Source organism: Danio rerio, chromosome 12 (genome assembly GCF_052040795.2).
Source record: "Danio rerio strain M-AB ecotype USA chromosome 12, GRCz13ab, whole genome shotgun sequence".
In the NCBI taxonomy this organism is placed as follows: Eukaryota; Metazoa; Chordata; class Actinopteri; order Cypriniformes; family Danionidae; genus Danio; species Danio rerio.
In genome coordinates, this window is record NC_141032.1 from 23795592 (window position 1) to 23808467 (window position 12876).

Consider the following 12876-nt stretch of genomic DNA (forward strand, 5'->3'; position numbering starts at 1 on the left):
AAAGATGAAAAAAAAAAAAAAAACAAGCAGAGGATGACATTATTAGTTTTTCAAATTTATGCTTTATAACATTGGACGTCCGTTCATGGTTTCCGCTACATTCATTCTTCCATGGCAGGGAAAATTCATCTCGCCACGGCTACATTACAGCTTCTCATTTAAAACACTCAGACAATGTTGTTGTTTTTTTAATGGCGGGTTATAATTGCACCAAAACTTATTATAAGGTAATTGAATTATAACATTGTGAACTTTTCTGTAACCGTAGTAGTGCTGTGAGTTATTCATTTAACTCTTTATGGTGACATGCTGACTGACTAGAGTTTCTAGCCATTTCACTTTACTTCAGGAAGCATTAATGCTGCTCTGTAGGTCTATTGGAGACATTCAGAAATATTCCTAGAAAATCTAATAAATGTTGAAGACAAACTCATTACATTACGCACTAAATTGCACTTAAGCAGCGTTTATTTGAGAGCATGCAAGAAAATCTGCTCACTTGAGCAGCGTATATTTGAGGGTGTGCAAGAAGTTTTGTGCACGAACAGAGGAAATCAGCGCACATGCAGAGAGACACATGCTCATATTACATATATGCAATCTCGACATGTAATACTGCTCTCACGACATTTGTCATTGAAATAATGTCATAGGTTGTTGGTAGATATGTGTAAAAGGCCTGCCATCACAGCTGGAAAAAAATCTAGAGAAAACACTGCTATTCATCTGTTCGTTTTTTAATTCCACGTACTGAATTAACCACACGCAGGCTTGATGACACACTAATTTGATACTGAAAGCTAATTGGTTTGAAAGGTTACGTCTGACAATGATTGGTTATTTACAGAGACTCCAATTTCATCTCTGTTTTGGGGCATTGCATCATCTGAATATCCATTCTGATTGGTCAATTCACAAATCACAAGCCTTTTGCTGTAATTAAAAATTCATGGGCTTCTGCACATGAAAGAAAAATATGCATTTTATGCAATTGAGTTATGCATCTTAGGCAACTGATAAAAGCGTCATTTGTTTGATTACTTTAATCAGTATATTAATTCTGAAAGAATCTTTGAAAAGTCTCAACTAGGGGTGTGTGAAATTTATCAATGATAACAACAAACTTGTTGTTTTATTGCAACATTGACACTACATCTGTAAATGAATATTTAAACAAGACTCACTGTCTGATGAAACATATTAAAATGTAGTTAGACTTACTCAACCTGTGTTATGAATGCAAAAAAAAAAAAAGTTGTTTGCCCGAATATCACAGCATGATCACAATCGCAAATGGGATTCTGACTACTGAAGGCTCTTTCTCTCTAAGGCTCCAAACTTCAAAGATAAACGCAACATGTGTGCATTTCAGAGCACTACAGTGGGGTTCCTTTCCTGAATTACTTTGTTTTTGAATGAATCATTAGCAGTGGTTGCTTTTTTTTCAATGAATCAGTGAAACAAAGACTTGTTGCAACATAATACTAGTCTTAGTGTAATATTTATTAAGCAACAACAGACCTAAACCAATAAAATTATCAGCATAAAAACACACTAAGCAAAACAGTCATAACATTGTCGATAACACCCCACTTTCCTTTCTCTCTCTGACCTCTTCAAAATCAATCTACAGGGGTTTTACAGTTGCTGAACTAAAATATACATGGCAGTGTTATGCCGTGTTATTAGTGTGGTCTGTCTCTGTTGTCCTATTCTTGCTCTCCCTTACTTTTTTATTAGCCAGCAGATGGAATGTTCCTGCCTGCCAGTGTGTTGAAGAAACCTTTCACAAGTGCATGGCTGCAAATTGTTCTCTCCTGTCCGCTGGGATTTTATTTTCACAGCCCAGCAGAGCTCACAATGTATGCTCTCCTGTTTATCTCCTCGACGTATAGAGAAACAAGATGCCCGTCGGGCTGCATTTCAGACTTTCTCCTCTCATTTTGGCTTTCTCTGACACTCTCCTGGCTCCTTCTCTCTCTCCACCCACTTACATCCCCCTCTCTTGTGTCTCTCATTATTTTACCCAGACTGCATTGCTTCAGCCAAACTGGTCTGCGCAAAAATCGCGGTTATGCAGGAATGTACCCATCTTTAGGCTAGATTTTTGAGCGAACTTAATTCCCAAGCATTACATCTGAGTGCTTTGTCCTTCTCCTTCTGAGAACTATTGAGGGCTCCCATGTCTGAGAGAAACGCGAAGCTCTTGGAAAGATGCGGCATTAGTCATGAGTTTGAGCAAATTAGATGCAGCTGAATGTAAAGGAGGTCAACGGCAAGAGTTGTGCATCTGTGCCAGAATGTACGGTGCCAGCGCTCCTTAAAACATCAAATACTCAGCGTCTAACAAGTTGGCAACCTGGATTAATGAGCAGGGTGCAGATGCTATTATTCTCTACCTCTCCGACCATTTCGACGCACACAGGCTGAATGATAATATTTTATCCCTCTCTCTTTCTCTCTTTAAATCCAATTAGCTGAAAGAAAGTGCTTTGTGGCACCACGCCGCATCAATTATTCATTCCAGTTTTTACACCCAATCCATGCGGGTTCCTGTGCATATTAAACAGAGGGAAAGGCGCAGCCCTGCCAGATGTGCTGATCCTGGTCATTTTCATCTGGTGCCTCTCTAGAGAAGAGCACGCCAGCTCGACGCACGCAAACATCAACATCTACCGGGCTGGAAATGCTGGATCCATAATGCTTACTGGCAATGCAGAGCGCACATCACAACCATACTACAGTGTTTGACAAGAGAGTGTGATCTGAATGAAGAGAGAGCTGGGCTGTTGATGCACTCGGAGGTGCGGTTCATTTCATCTCCAGTTTAAAATCGCTACTTCAAATTTTCAAAAAAAGAGCTGCTGGACAGGAGCCGGTTCATTCCTGCCTTGCAGAAGCCTTTGAACTCTGTAACTAAGGGGTGGGCGATCTGCACACAATTAGGATCCACAAAGCATTGCAATCTCACCAACTTTACTGATCATCTATTCTATTATCAATAATATGCAGAGGTAAACAAGACTATTTACAGTTTTACAGTATGTTTTATTAATATAGCTAATGAAATACTATACATTTTAATTGAATAATAATATATATATATATATATATATATATATATATATATATATATATATATATATATATATATATATATATATATATATTAGGGATGTAACGGTATCAGAATTTCACGGTTCGGTAATACCTCGGTATGAATGTCACGGTACGGTATTTATTGAATCATTTACAGGAAAAAAAAAACTTTTGAAAATACTCCAAAAAAGTGCCAAAAGTGTCAATGACATACAAATTAGCCATCTATCTGTAAGCTTTGAAACACTAACTTCAATTTTAATAACAAAAAAATTATTAAACCATGTAAAAAAATAAAGTTTCAATTTAGTATTGTTGAAAACTCATCACATTCAACATTTAATCACTCACTCACTTAGATAGAGATGGGTTTAAAGGAAAATTATCATATAATTATAATCTGGTAAAAGCTGGTATCTCTGGGTATTTACAATGTCCCCTGCAACAGAAAAAAACCCTCTCATTTGGGACTGAGGTTTCTGGGACAAGAGAGATATGACTTGGCCCATGTTGACAGCAGTAGGGTAACGTTGTGCATTGTCTTTCCCCCACTTGAGAAGACAAACCATGAGTGAGATAGAGGTCTCTTTGCGGTACAAGTCAATTTTCCATACTTCTCCCATTTCATGGCACTGAAGTTCCCCAACCGAAGGGGAACGTTCGAGGTTACAGAAGTAACCCTTTGTTCCCCGAGGAGGGGAACGGAAGTGCCATACTCCGTCGCCATAATGACTGTCCCTTAGCTGTTTGAAAGTCTCTTCAGCTTAAAAGGATGGCCTCTGCTGGCTTCAGGTGTGCTTATATGCTGAGATAATTGCAGATGCCGCACACATGCGCAAGCTTACGCTGCCAATTAATTTCATTCATTGGCCCGTTCAATACTCTCCAGACAAGCGGCTTCTGATCCGAATCCTCCCATTTCATTTCATGGCACTTCCGTTCCCCTCCTCGGGGAACGAAGGGTTACTTCTGTAACCTCAAACGTTCTCGAATCTGACTGGTTGATAGCCATGCCATATTCTGCAATTACAGAACTGGTACAGCTTCCTAACCCTTCTGTATTACTCCACCCACATAGAGTAACAGCAGATTAATAAACTCACTACAGTTTGACAAGTATTGCAGCTGTTGGACAACATAATATACTTTTTAGGCGAGAATGTAGTTGTTTGAATTGCATCTATGCAGTTTGTTAATAAGGACAGTGCCTATTTTAAATATTTACAATTTCTGAGAGGATCCGCATCCATCAGCCTGTCATTGAGTAGAGCAAAAACGGTTGATGTTGTCCATCCACAAAGTGACAGGGACTGCATAAGAAGCCCTTAGAGGAGAAAAGATTTGCTGTAAGTAGAGCTGTATATTTTCAAACTACAGCTGATCAAAACGTTATAAAATTGGTGAGTTTGGTGAAAATCGGTGGCATTCTAAGTCAATCTCTGTCTTTTTTATGCTAAAGTGCTGTATTTATATCATAGTAATTGTAGTGTATGGAGTGTGAGATGGGACTCATATATGAGGAATGTGTGTAATTTGTTTTAACCACTCTGTGTAATCTTGAGTTGACTTTTTGGCTGGCCGTCTTTTTGTTTCTGATGCATCTCCTGTTTTCGTTACTACAGACAAGTTCAGTAAAAAAAGAAAAAAATAAAAAATAAAAGAAAAAAGAAATGTCTGCATGTGTGTTTAGTATTTTTCCTTATCACAAACATAACAGTAATCATACATCAAACATACATAATCGAGTAGTGATTGCGTTACTTTGGCTTTTTTTAGGGTTAATTATAATGATAGCCCGATTGCAACAGAGAAATACTGAAAAGTCTCTGAAGACTGATGACTTTTCATGCCATTCATAATCTTATAATGTCAGCAAAATAACCTGGTTTGTCATCACTTTAGATATTACGCTAGAGAATCATCCAAATACTAGCTCTAAAGTGACATTTGTGACAGTTTTTGCTGTTCTGACCATCAGCTGCAGATGTAAATGAATGGCGGAAGAAAGCAGTTCCTTAATTTAAATTTTTATATACACGATTATGCCGTCATGCTGTTGTATAAACGCAATATCACACTCATAGCAGTGCGATATGGCTGTATATTGTCACTCTTGGGACACTAAGGCTCAATTCCAGTTCTATTTCTTACCTTCCCCTTGGCCCTTACAACTAATGGTAAGGGGAAGGGCTTCAAAATTTACCCCTAAGAATTTGGACATTACTTCAGCACTTCATGATATGTCATTATGATCTCTTGCTTCATATGAGATCTGACGATCGCAATGGCTGTAGTTATACCAGCTATGCTATTATTTGGTATTTATCTTCAGGAAATCACTGAAGGCATATATTATACTATCATAAAAATATAATGTGGCAATAAGTAATACTGTGCATTTACACAGTGGCCATATTCATCAATGTAAACACACCAAAAACAACATTAACAACATATCAGACATTTCAAGCCACTAAACATTACTGACAGGGTATTCGAGTGTCAGAATGTTGTGGGACTGCTTTACAGGAGTTTTACAGGTTTTTATTTTAGCGTTTTAAAACACGGTAAAACATGAACGCGGTTATGAATATATTAAAACGTGTTTGTTTGTTGTAAAAATTCATAATAATGACAAAAAAAATACAAATTTGTGGATCTCCTTACTTCTGGGTGCAGCTATTACTGGTGTATTCTGGGAAATTTTCTTAACCCTTGTTTTTGAGTGTGGTCTTGAAAAATCTTCATTAGAAGGGGTATTCACCCCTTCCCCTTAGCTCTATGCCTTCAAGCTAAAGAGAATTGAGACACCCCTACCCCTTGGCATGAACGCGCAAAATGAGGGGTAGGGGTAAGGCTACGGGGTAGAATTGGGATTGGGCCTAAGGCAGGCCTCCCACCCGATATACAGCCATACCGCACTGCTTCTCGTGTGATATTGCTTATATAAAATATAGATTTATTATTATTATTATTATTATTTAAATCTCAATGATTCACACTCAGTACTAACAATTTAAAACAATAAAATTATTTTTGAATCTTATTCTCAACAACTAGAAACTTGTGTGCTGATTTTTGGACATTTAAAATACATTCAAAAGTTCAGAGCCTTCAATACAACCAGGGATGGCAACAAATATATGAAAACATTGATTTGCATTTGGGGTGACGCAGTGGCGCAGTAGGTAGTTCTGTCGCCTCACAGCAAGAAGGTCGCTGGGTTGCTGATTCGAACCTCGGCTCGGCCCAGTTGGCGTTTCTGTGTGGAGTTTGTATGTTCTCCCTGCGTTTGCATAGGTTTTCTCCAAGCGCTCTGGTTTCCCCAACAGTTTAAAGCATAAAAACACGCTGGATAAGTTGCTGGTTAATTCCGCTGTGGCGACCCCGGATTAATAAAGGGACTCAGCTGACAAGAAAATTAATGAATAAATGATTTGCATTTGTCTGAAAATCATAAGGAAATGCCTTCCTTTTAGAATTCCAAGGGTGTACAAACCTTTTTTAGTTAGTTAACATACAAAAAATTTAAAAATAAACTTCTAAAAAAATGTATGAAAGCATGTGACAGATGTTTTGCATTGTTTTGACAAGTTTACATTTTACTCACAAAATGCAAGAGAATGCGACATTTTATGATTGAATGCAAACACTGACATTATTCTTCTGGTCAAATATTTTTTGCCCATCAGTGTGGCTTTTGTGCACTGTGCAAAATATTATCAATGATAACGTACTTCATTGAAAACAAGAAAAAAAAAACAATAATAATTGTTGAATTATGATAATTTTTGTGGGTGTTCTGTTAGAAGCTGGATAAGAACAACAGCTCTTTTTAAGGATCTATGCCGTGAAAAGTCTAGAGTTAAAATCAGTTTATGACACATTGTAAGAAATATAAAACATGTTTTTGGAAAAGGACATTTAAAACACACAGGTGTATCAGGCCACAGAGGAACGGGCAGCACAGCTGGTATGCAGTGAATTCCACACCACTCAAAGAGAGTGTTTTCAGAAGCCACCAGCATCGCTTTAAAGATGAATCCACCCTCAGGAAATGGGCAACCTTTGCCCAGACAGCCAAATGAAAAAGTTCCATTGCAGAGGGAGGACGGCGGAAACATGTCACTTTTGCCTAATTGGGTTTTCACTTCTGGCAACTGCCCCATTTCCAGTCTTTCTGGGAAGTTCATCAAGGAGACGGCAGGGTTACAGCTCAGATCCCTCACATGGATCTCACGCTACAGGACAAAAATGTATTTACAATATTGGTGGTCACCGCAGTGATATCACTAGTCTCATCGGCACAGCATGCACATGTGTTTAAATGAATTTTGAATGAAAGAATCTCGGAGCAATCAATGTTTTTGATTCCACATACCGGTGGACTTTAATGTAATGTGCATGTTGTGGTTTGCATGTAGCAGTAAACTAAGCAAAACACATTTTGTGACTGTCTAGTCCTGGAACATGATTTGAGTAAATCTCGCAATTCACACACATTTGGCTCATCCTCCATCAGAAGAAGCACCATACTGTGTGTGTCCAGGTAGAAATCCTTAGATTACAGGTACAAACCATGAAGCAACATGACATGGGTAAGAATGCTGCTGTACTAAACATCAGAAATGCAATCCAACAGCACATGTACTTGCATCTTTAACAATACACATTTAGAGATGCAACGATAGTCGATGTTGTTAATAGGATTATAGTCAGATATTTTTCATGGTTGTTGTGATTATTATACATCCATTAATTTCACAACATTATTAGTTTATAAGATCTAACGAAAACTTGCTGCTCAGTAACCAAAATGGAAGCATAAAATTATAATAAATACAAAAATTGAAATTAAAGAAAAAAAGGGTTTTGACTTAGACATAAGTAATACAAGTAAAAATATAAATAAATATATGATAAATAAAATATAGTCATCATCTTCAAACATTTGTCATCAAAACATTTGTCATAAACTACTACACCTCTGGCGAGGCAGTGGCGCAGTAGGTAGTGCTGTCGCCTCACAGCAAGAAGGTTGCTGGGTCGCAGGTTTGAACCTCGGCTCAGTTGGCGTTTCTGTGTGGAGTTTGCATGTTTTCCCTGCCTTCGCGTGGGTTTCCTCCAGGTGCTCTGGTTTCCCCCACAGTCCAAAGATATGCAGTACAGGTGAATTGGGTAGGCTAAATTGTCTGTAGTGTATGAGTGTGTGTGTGAATGTGTGTGTGGATGTTTCCCAGACTTGGGTTGCAGCTGGAAGGGCATCTGCTGCATAAAAACTTGCTGGATAAGTTGGCGGTTCATTCTGCTGTGGCGACCCCGGATTAAGAAAATGAATGAATGAATGCTGCACCTTTGTCTTGCTCAACTATAGTGCAACATTCTTCAGTTTAAATTTTGTCCACTTTTTCTACAACTTTTTGGAAACAGGTATAGCTGCCTTTGAAAAATTAAAAAGAAACAAGGTCCACCTTCTTGCATATGAATATTACCTAGCTATACATATATATTTGAAACAAAACAAGTAGTCAAAGGCTGGCTGCACATATCACTCGCATAACTGACCCACTAAAAGCAGCTTTATCTAATTTCTGCACAACATTAGCAAGGAATAATTCTCTTCTCGTTTATTTAAACCTTTACATTACAATCATGCTACATAGATGCACATGCTGCTCAGTGTTTGCATACTGAAAATGAAAGTGAAGTCCAAAGTAAATCAAGCCAAAGGTGAAAACACCAGCTGAATGAATGGTGCAGTCCTTTACATAGAAATCCAATATATGCACAGTAATGTAATGTGTATTTATATAGCACATTTATCGTGTATAGCCATACACCTAAAGCGCTTAACAATCATGAGGGGGGTCTCTCCACACCACCAGCCAGGATGGAGGGAATTTGGCCAGGACACAGGGTTTTACAAGAAGTGCCATGACCACATAGAGTCAGAACCTTGGTACAACATCTCATCTGAAAGACGGAGCTTACTGACAGTATAGTGTCCCTTTTACTTTACTTAGGCATTAGGACCCACACAACACAGGTAGAGCACCCGTCTGCAGGCCTCACTAACACCACTTTCAACAGCAACTTAGTTTTTCCATGTGGCCTCCCATCCAGGTACTGACCAGGCTCAGCCCTGCATAGCTTCAGTGAGTAACTAATCTTGGGCTGCAGGGTGACATGACTGTGTCATGTCATATAATATATAAACAGTACAATACAGTGTAAATCACATATTTAAAATGCTTGTTCATTTTGCAAAAATGAGCATTTATAAATGAAAATGACAAGATGGCTGTGCCATGAACAATTTAAAAGATAGATCAACATCTCCTGGAACCCTACTAAGAGCAGTTATGTGCACCCCTGGTAATATCCTCAGTGTCTCTTTTAAACGTTAAACTTGACACTGTCACACAGCTGTCATAACTCATTTTTATTTTGCGCGAACAGCAATAGTTCCATTACGTGCAACAGAAATGCAATGTTGTGGGACCTTTATAATTTATTAACCATTATGAATAAGTTAATCGCTGAATCCCTAGTACACATTTTTAAAGTAAATGTTCAGCTAGAGACTTTCAGTTCAGTACACATGTACCAAACAAAAACAGCGCTGTCTTAATCTCTACATGTACAGAACTTACTTTGAAACTACTAGATTTAAATATCTTAATTTATTCAAGATCAATCTTTCAGCCTGTGCAGTTTCAGATAAAGTATGAATAAAACACTAGACATTACAGACCTGATTACGTCTGGTCAGCAGTAGTATTTTGTTACTGTATAAAAAAAAATTAATGTTTCATCAGTTGAGCCCAATTGGAAATTAATATTAAAATTTTGTTCAGGCTATTGTTATTTTTACATTATAATATGGAAGAAAGCTGCAAGACACAGAAAAGGAGCTATTATGCGGGTTCAGTGGTTCAAAAAAAAAATATTTTCTGCATTGTTATTTTTTGCAATGCAATAGAAAGAGTATCAATCTGTTTTGCTGCTCAGGTGTTTGTTGCTGTTTTTTAATTGTCTTTAACTGTTGAAGCACTTTACATCTTTAAGGTTGATTAATACTCAATGCATCTGCTAGTTCGCTTGAGTGCATGCAGTGACTGTGATGTCATCACACAGTTTGGAGGTTTGCTTTGGGTGCAAGTAACATCATTTCAACCTGGCGAAGCGAACAAAATTTTGAGACTAGAGCGAACAGTTTGTGCTGTGCCGCATTTTGAGTTGAATATGAATCACTTTGAAGATATTTTGTTGGAAACAGGTATGCCTGTTTATAGTTTAATTTATTACTTGCAAAATAAAAATTAAGTAACAAATTATTTCTTTGATAACTGGAAAAAAAAATATTTAAACTTATCAGTTGGCAATATACTGATGCATTGTTTCTCGAGGCTTTATTGTTGATCTTGATCAGGAATGTTGGATACTATAAGCATATATTATTTAGATAGTATAGATATATTAGATATTATTTAAGCATATAAGTAGAGAACACAAACTTGCCAGAAAAAGTTATTTTTTAGTAAGTGTACTTTTTTGCTTTTATTTTTTTTTCATAAAAAATATTTGTACAGCAACCCATGTTCTATTGTCCATAATATTTTAATAAATTATAATAGGTAGAACTGTCTGAGATATTAACAAAAGCAGGTAATGCATCAAAGTTTGATTTTTAAAAAAATCTTGAATTGTCATAAAAATCTTTATAATTATTAAAATAATTAGTAAAAATAATTTGTTTAAAAATCTTAAATGATATTAATGATATGACGCAGTTCCGGAAACTTCCTACTTCTATGTTTATGTCTGATTTTACGTCAGTTTCTTTTGACCACCGCCTGTCGTTTTAAAGAATATCACAATGGCGAACGCGTCAAGTAAAAAAAAAACATTTCTGTTTTGTGAGATGCGCGCGCAGTCAGTGGAGGTCCACAATACAGCGCCAGGAGAAAGAATAAATCAGACTTTAGAGGGACCTGCATCTTCAGTGTTTAAGTATCACCTAGTTGTTTACCATAGAACTTTACAACTGAATTACCCATAAATAAACTGGAAGATCTTTCTAGAACCAGCAAGCCAATTGAAATTTCAAGTTTTGAAATGCACTTTTATTTACATGGTATATTTATTTTTAACTATTGGTCACTTTAAATATAACTATGATCTTGAATTTAGTAATTGTGGACAGATGAAGCAATTCTTGACCATTGACCACAAGGACTTCTTCTCAAAAAATCTTATGATGCACAAGTTAGTTTTTTTTGGAAATAGCTTCTTTTTTGAATATTTCACAAATGATGTTTAACAGAGCAGGGAAATTGTCACAGTATGTCTGATTTATTACAGTATTATACACAGTATGTCAAATTTATTAGCCCCTTTAAGCTATATTTTTTCTGATAGTCTACAGAACAAACCACTGTACAATAACTGGCCTAGTTGCCCTAACCTGCCTAGTTAACCTAATTAACCTAGTTAAGCCTTTAAATGTCACTTTAAGATGTATTGAAGTGTTTCGAAAAATATATAGTACAATATTATTTACTGTCATCATGGCAAAGATAAAATAAATCAGTTATTAGAGATGAGTTATTAAAACTATTATGTTTAGAAATGTGTAGGAAAAATCTGCTCTCTGTTAAACAGAAATTAGGGAAAAAAATAAACAGGGGAGACTTCAACTGTATTTAATGCTTTACTTCCTTTGGCAAATGCCTTGCATAGTTCAACATACTGGAATTGTTGAACACACAGGTGTAAATGGCTATCAAGGCCATCCACACTTGTAACATATTTTACTGTTAACAGTATTTCTCTATATTAGGGCTGCACAATATTTCATTTCAGTATCGATATTGCAATGTATGCATCCACAATAATCACATCACAGGATATGCAATGTTGAGGTAGGAGTTTAGTAGTTTACAATCAGAGCAGAGTTGAATTATAAGGGGTTAAAAGTTTATCATCGGTGGGTATTTTTAAAGACATCATCCAAAAACGAAACTTTACTCACTACTTTTTATTTTACCCTTCACTTGTTTCAAATGTTTATGAGTTTATTTTGTATGTTGAACACAAAAAGAAGATATTTTAATAACTCATAAACACTTGAAACAAGTGAAGATTAAAAGGGTGGTCCAGAATGTAATTTTAAGGCTTGGATGTGTTTATAAGATGCAAAGCAATGTGTGCTCATGTTTCACTTGAAGGAAATCGCGTTATTTTTTCATATATCTCACTTTGATTATACACAGCTACTCAGCTAACATGAAAACGACGGTCATATTTCTTAGTTCCTCTAAAAGGCTGCCCTTAAGTGACTCTGATTGGTCATCGTCATAATGTGCTGCTATTCGCGGATCGGCTCCACGTCACGTGCGTAAAAGCACATGCTTTTCTGCTGTGTAAACAATCAGTCAACCTCCTGCCTGCTCACTAAAATAAAATCTGACAAGTGTCTGTAACAAGTGAAAATGGGGTGGGGCTCCTTTAAGAGACCTCGTCTTTGTGTGTGTCTATGTGTGTGTGTGTGTGTGAATGTTATCTGAATCTATGTGTGTGTGAGTGAATGTGTGAACTTTCTGTAACAAGCGCATGTGCACGGGAGTTTTTCTTTTTCTTTTTCTCTGATGCTCGGATTAAGTTATTTTCTGTAATATATTGTGACAGAAGAATAAAGAACAAGATGTTGGATGCTACCTGTGTGAGCCTTGATTTATTATTCTGGTGCTACCATGAGTCAGGTAAGCTAACCTG